Raw genomic sequence first — 6,964 nt, 5'->3', positions numbered from 1 at the left:
AGGACCTTGTGAAGATGCTGGAGGAAACGGGTACAAACATATCTATATCCACAGTAAAACAAGTACTATATTGACATAACCTGAAAGGCCGCTCAGCAAGGAAGAAGCCATTGCTCCAAAACCGTCATTAAAAAAGCCAGACCACGGTTTGCAACTGCACATGGTGACAAAGATCATACTTTTGGAGAAATGTCCTCTGGTCTGATGAAACAAAAATAGAACTGTTTGGCCATAATGACCATCGTTATGTTTGGAGGAAAAAGGGGGAGGCTTGCAAGCCGAAGAACACCATCCCAACCGTGAAGCATGGGGGTGGCAGCATCATGTTGTGGGGGTGCTTTGCTGCAGGAGGGACTGGTGCACTTCACAAAATAGATGCCATCATGAGGCTGGAAAATTATGTGGATATATTGAAGCAACATCTCAAGACATCAATCAGGAAGTTAAAGCTTGTTCGCAAATGGGTCTTCCAAATGGATAATGACCCCAAGCATACTTCCAAAGTTGTGGCAAAATGGCTTAAGGACAACAAAGTCAAGGTATTGGAGTGGCCATCACAAAGCCCTGACCTCAATCCTATAGAAAATGTGTGGGCAGAACTGAAAAAGTGTGTGCGAGCAAGGAGGTCTACAAACCCGACTCAGTTACACCAGCTCTGTCAGGAGGAATGGGTCATAATTCACCCAACTTATTGTGGGAAGCTTGTGGAAGGCTACCCAAAACGTTTTACCCAAGTTAAACAATTTAAAGGCAATGCTACCAAATACTAATGGAGTGTATGTAAACTTCTGACCCACTGGGAATGTAATGAAATAAATAAAAGCTAAAATAAATAATTCTCTCTACTATTATTCTGACATTTCACATTCTTAAAATAAAGTGGTGATCTTAACTGACCTAAGACGGGGAATTTTTACATGGATTAAATGTCAGGAATTGTGAAAAACTGAGTTTAAATGTATTTGGCTAAGGTTTATGTAAACTTCCGACTTCAACTGTATGTGATAAGGAGGTGAAGATTTCCCAGTTAGCCGACGATACAACCCTGTTTTGAGAAATGAAAATCAGGTTCCAGTAACTCTACATTCAGTAGAGCTATTCTCTCAATTGTCATGTTTGGTTTTGAATATTGCAAAATGTGAAATTTTACCACTTAAAGCACTTTTAGCACTTAAAGACGCAGTGAGTCCTGAAATTTCTGTCAACGATGTTATAACCTACTTAGGTGTCAAAATTACCCGAAATACTAATGAAATTAAAGAAATTAATGTCAATCCCTTAATTAAATCTATATAAAATACATTTAATTCATGGTTGGCAAGAGATTTATCTCTTCAGGGTAGAGTTCTTCTTGTAAAGGCAGAGGGTTTATTCGAACTCCTTATCTTTTTACATCTTTAGAGATTCCCAAGTTTACGTGTACCACTCTCGATAAATTATTACTCAATTTAATTTGGAAAAATAAGCCACACAAGATCAGAAAGGATGTTACTACCAACAAGATTTGTGATGGTGGTCTAAATGTTTTAGATTTTACGCTGTTTAATCAGACTACAAAAGTGAACTGGATGAAGAAGTATCTAAAAACAAATACTGTTTATTTTCCAGAAAATTGTGGGGCTTGTGGTTAAACTTCCTGTTAAATTAACATTTAAAAAACAAGCTCTAATGTGCTGGTCCTTGATACACAAGCACAACTTCTCTCCATATAAATGTTTTATTTGGAATAACGGTGATATTAGACATAGAAATAAAACCTTTTTTAATTTTTAGTTTTCCAATAACATCTTTGGTTAGTCAACTTATAAATGATAATGGTAATCTTAATATGTAGAATGAATTATTAGCCAAATATAACTTTATGGGAATATGACATTTTAATGAAAGCCAATACCCATATGGAATCTTTACTTTACTGAAGGATCGATCAAGCTTTTCATTATATGCACTAAGTTGCAGTTATAGTGTAGAAATTAATGGCATCAATATATTAGAAATGTAAGAACAATTTAGTCAGAGACATTACTAAAAGGAAGTTTTACCCTGCTGCAATTTTCCAATGGGCATCATCATTTTATGTGAAATGACAGCGTGGGTGGACTAATTAACATAAATATTTGATAACTAATGAAGTAAGAAAAGTCTCTTTCAAGTTCCTTCACAGATGTTATCCTTGTAATAGTCTGATTTCTAAATATGTAATTAATGTAGAAAATGAATACAGCTTTTGTGATTGTTTGCATAGTGAAATATTGGACTGATATGAAAATATATATATTAGTGATAAGATGGGTAAACCTATAAGCATTAACATTTTTGGTAGTGGATGCCAATAAATGGTGAATTTGTTTATTTTATTGGGAAAAATGTTCATCCAAAATGTTCAATGTTCATTGATTTACAAAAATGTTCATCCAACATGTTCAATGTTCATTGATTTACAATATTACATAACATCTCTAAAATAAAGAAAAAGCAAATTATCAAAGTAGTGTCTACAGTATTTGTGACCGACCGGCTCAATTTGGTCTTATGCAGCAAAATTTGAAACACTGTTTTTTTTACATTGGATCAAAGTAGACACAGAGCTAGAAAATGGTATATCATACACTACAACAATGGGAAAGTAATTCTGCTTTGAAAGTTTAATAACTTTTGAGAAAATGGCACTTAAATGTTTTGGTAAACCTACTGAAGAGGTATTCTTTGTCTACACCCATTCAGCATCTTTACACCCTCTTAAGCCTTATCCCCACCTATTTCTTTAAGGATTCATGTGAGGCCATGTACTAAACAACCAAAGCTTTCAAGACTAAAGGCTGGTTTATACTACGTCTATCGACAGTTGTCGCAGTGACATCATAAACATTCTATTGTCGTCAGACATCAAACTTATCGTTGTCGTTATGAAAAAGTATAATCACAAAAACTATTGCCTGCATGACATCGGCAGCACTGGTGGTCCAAAATAGCATAACTAGTGTATTTCAATACCAATAAACCCAGCCATTTAAAAATCATTTTAGTATATGTCAATCTAGCAAACCAGGTAACTAAAAGCAACTTTCTAAACAATATTTATGTTCGTTTCTAGCTTGTTAGCCAGCTAGCTAATGTTAAGTTAGCTGGCTAGCCAGTTCAAATAATGACCATATTATATAGCTGACAACGTCTTCATTATTAATCAAATTTCAAAATCAAATCAAATGTATTTATATAGCCCTTCTTACATCAGCTGATATATCAAAGTGCTGTACAGAAACCCAGCCTAAAACCCCAAACAGCAAGCAATGCAGGTGTAGAAGCACGGTGGCTAGGAAAAACTCCCTAGAAAGGCCAAAACCTAGGAAGAAACCTAGAGAGGAAGCAGGCTATGAGGGGTGGCCAGTCCTCTTCTGGCTGTGCCGGGTGGAGATTATAACAGCACATGGCCTAGATGTTCAAATGTTCATAAATGACCAGCATGGTCAAATAATAATAATCATAGTAGTTGTCGAGGGTGCAACAAGTCAGTAACACAAGAGTAAGTGTCAGTTGGCTTTTTCATAGCCGATCTTTGAGAGTATCTCTACCGCTCCTGCTGTCTCTAGAGAGTTGAAAACAGCAGGTCTGGGACAGGTAGCACATCCGGTGAATAGGTCAGGGTTCCAACAGGTCTGGGACAGCAGGTCTGGGACAGGTAGCACGTCCGGCGAACAGGTCAGGGTTCCATAGCTGCAGGCAGAGCAGTTGGAACTGGAGCAGCAGCACGGCCAGGTGAACTGGGGACAGCAAGGAGTCATCAAGCCAGGTAGTCCTGAGGCATGGTCCTAGGGCTCCCGAGAGAAAGAAAGAAAGAGAGAGAGAGAGAATTAGAGAGAGCATATTTCAATTCACACAGGACACCGGAAAAGACAAGAGAAATACTCCAGATATGACAGACTGACCCTAGCCCCCCGACACAAACTACTGCAGCATAAATACTGGAGGCTGAGACAGGAGGGGTCAGGAGACACTGTGGCCCCATCTGATGAAACCCCCGGACAGGGCCAAACAGGTAGGATATAACCCCACCCACTTTGCCAAAGCACAGCCTCCACACCACTGGAGGGATATCTCCAACCACCAACATACCATCCCGGGACAAGGCCGAGTATAGCCCACAAAGATCTCCGCCACGGCACTGCCCAAGGGGGGGGGGCGCCAACCCAGACAGGAAGACCACGTCAGTGACTCAACCTACTCAAGTGACGCACCCCTCCCAGGGACGGCATGGAAGAACACCAGAAGCCAGTGACTCAGCCCCCGTAATAGGGGTAGAGGCAGAGAATCCCAGTGGAAAGAGGGGAAACCGGCCAGGCAGAGACAGCAAGGGCGGTTCGTTGCTCCAGCCTTTCCGTTCACCTTCACACCCCTGGGCCAGACTACACTTAATCATAGGACCTACTGAAGAGATGTGTCTTCAGTAAAGACTTAAAGGTTGAGACTGAGTCTGCGTCTCTCACATGGGTAGGCAGACTATTCCATAAAAATGGAGCTCTATAGGAGAAAGCCCTGCCTCCAGCTGTTTGCTTAGAAATTCTAGGAACAAGTAGGAGGCCCGCGTCTTGTGACCGTAGCGTACGTGTAGGTATGTACGGCAGGACCAAATCGGAAAGATAGGTAGGAGCAAGCCCATGTAATGCTTTGTAGGTTAGCAGTAAAACCTTGAAATCAGCCCTTGCCTTAACAGGAAGCCAGTGTAGGGAGGCTAGCACTGGAGTAATATGATCAAATTTTTTGGTTCTAGTCAGGATTCTAGCAGCTGTATTTAGCACTAACTGAAGTTTATTTAGTGCTTTATCCGGGTAGCCAGAAAGTAGAGCATTGCAGTAGTCCAACCTAGAAGTAACAAAGGCATGGATTAATTTTTCTGCGTCATTTTTGGACAGAAAGTTTCTGATTTTTGCAATGTTACATAGATGGAAAAAAGCTGTCCTTGAAACAGTCTTGATATGTTCCTTCAAAAGAGAGATCAGGGTCCAGAGTAACGCCGAGGTCCTTCACAGTTTTATTTGAGACGACTGTACAACCATCCAGATTAATTGTCAGATTCAACAGAAGATCTCTTTGTTTCTTGGGACCTAGAACAAGCATCTCTGTTTTGTCCGAGTTTAAGAGTAGAAAGTTTGCAGCCATCCACTTCCTTATGTCTGAGACACAGGCTTCTAGCGAGGGCAATTTTGGGCCTTCACCATGTTTCATTGAAATGTACAGCTGTGTGTCATCCGCATAGCAGTGAAATTTAACATTGTGTTTTCGAATGACATCCCCAAGAGGTAAAATATATAGTGAAAACAATAGTGGTCCTAAAACGGAACCTTGAGGAACACCAAAATGTACAGTTGATTTGTCAGAGGACAAACCATTCACAGAGAAAAACTGATATCTTTCCGACAGATAAGACCTAAACCAGGCCAGTACTTGTCCGTGTAGACCAATTTGGGTTTCCAATCTCTCCAAAAGAATGTGGTGATTGATGGTATCAAAAGCAGCACTAAGATCTAGGAGCACGAGGACAGACGCAGAACCTCGTTCTGACGTCATTAAAAGGTCATTTACCACCTTCACAAGTGCAGTCTCAGTGCTATGATGGGGTCTAAAACCAGACTGAAGCGTTTCGTATACATTGTTTGTCTTCAGGAAGGCAGTGAGTTGCTGCGCAACAGCTTTTTCTACAATTTTTGAGAGGAATGTAAGATTCGATATAGGCCGATAGTTTTTTTATAATTTCTGGGTCAAGATTTGGCTTTTTCTAGAGAGGCTTTATTACTGCCACTTTTAGTGAGTTTGGTACACATCCGGTGGATAGAGAGCCGTTATTACAGAAAAGTAAACTCACAACAAGATCATTATTTACAAGTTAATGGCGAGCCAATTACAGAAAATAGCTTACGGTTGTGAGTGTTGTGACAAAATAAAAGCAAGGCATTCTACCAGAGAATTTTAGAACCTGGACACTGTCTCATTGGCCTAACGTGATTTGACTTTGGTGCAGGTCATGTTCTTCCTATTACCATCTCTGGTAAACACATACTATATCAAACTATATCAAATAAAATCAATGTTTATTTGTCACATGCACAGGATACAGAAGGTGTAGTGAAAATGTTACTTGCATAGTGGAGTCTTTTGTTTAGACATGAAGCTAGCTAGCTAAACAATGAACCACATTGTTAGCCCAGAAAATGTTATGTGTTATTACATACAGCTGGGAAGAACTACTGGGTATCAGAACGGCGGTAACTCACCAGTATTACGACCAAGAATACGACTTCCCCGAAGCGGATCCTTTGTTCGCACCACCCAGGGCAATTGAACTGGTTCCAGAGGCCGACCCAAAACAAAAACGGCTTTCTAACAAAATTAGAAACTTATTATATCTGAAAATGTCAAAATGTATCAAAATGTACATTTTTTTGTGTCTCTCTGGATTTATGGATTTATTGTATTTTGGGGGGTATTTTGTTATGTGCGATATTTGTATATTGTTTTGTACAATGTTCGTGCTATGCATAGTATTTTTTTATCCCAAAAAACCAAGTAATTTACGAGTCGGAGGGCCGTTCAACTGAATCGTTTCCTGTCATATGTGGTAAATCCCACCTTCCCACTTGGTTATGAACGAGTTGTTATTATCAATGAAAATACATTTCTTCAAAATTACAAGGTAGACGGTAAGAGACAAGTCTGTCAGACCATTCTAGCCAATGAGAGGGCAGACAGGTATAACGGTGTCCACTAGTTACCACAGACACAAAGTCAAAATAATCAACATTCATCAAAACAAAAATGTGCCTTTTGGTTTAATTCAAGGTCTGGGTTAGGAATAAGGTTAGCAGTGTGGTTACGGTTTGGGTTAGGTTTAAAATCACATTTTAAGAAGGTGCAGGGTTTATGACTTTGTGGGTGTGGTAACAAGTGACGACCAGGCGCAACACCTATA

The sequence above is a fragment of the Salmo trutta genome, chromosome 30 (genome assembly GCF_901001165.1).
Source record: "Salmo trutta chromosome 30, fSalTru1.1, whole genome shotgun sequence".
NCBI lineage: Eukaryota > Metazoa > Chordata > Actinopteri > Salmoniformes > Salmonidae > Salmo > Salmo trutta.
The sequence above is the reverse complement of the archived record's forward strand: the minus strand, read 5'-3'. Positions refer to the sequence as shown.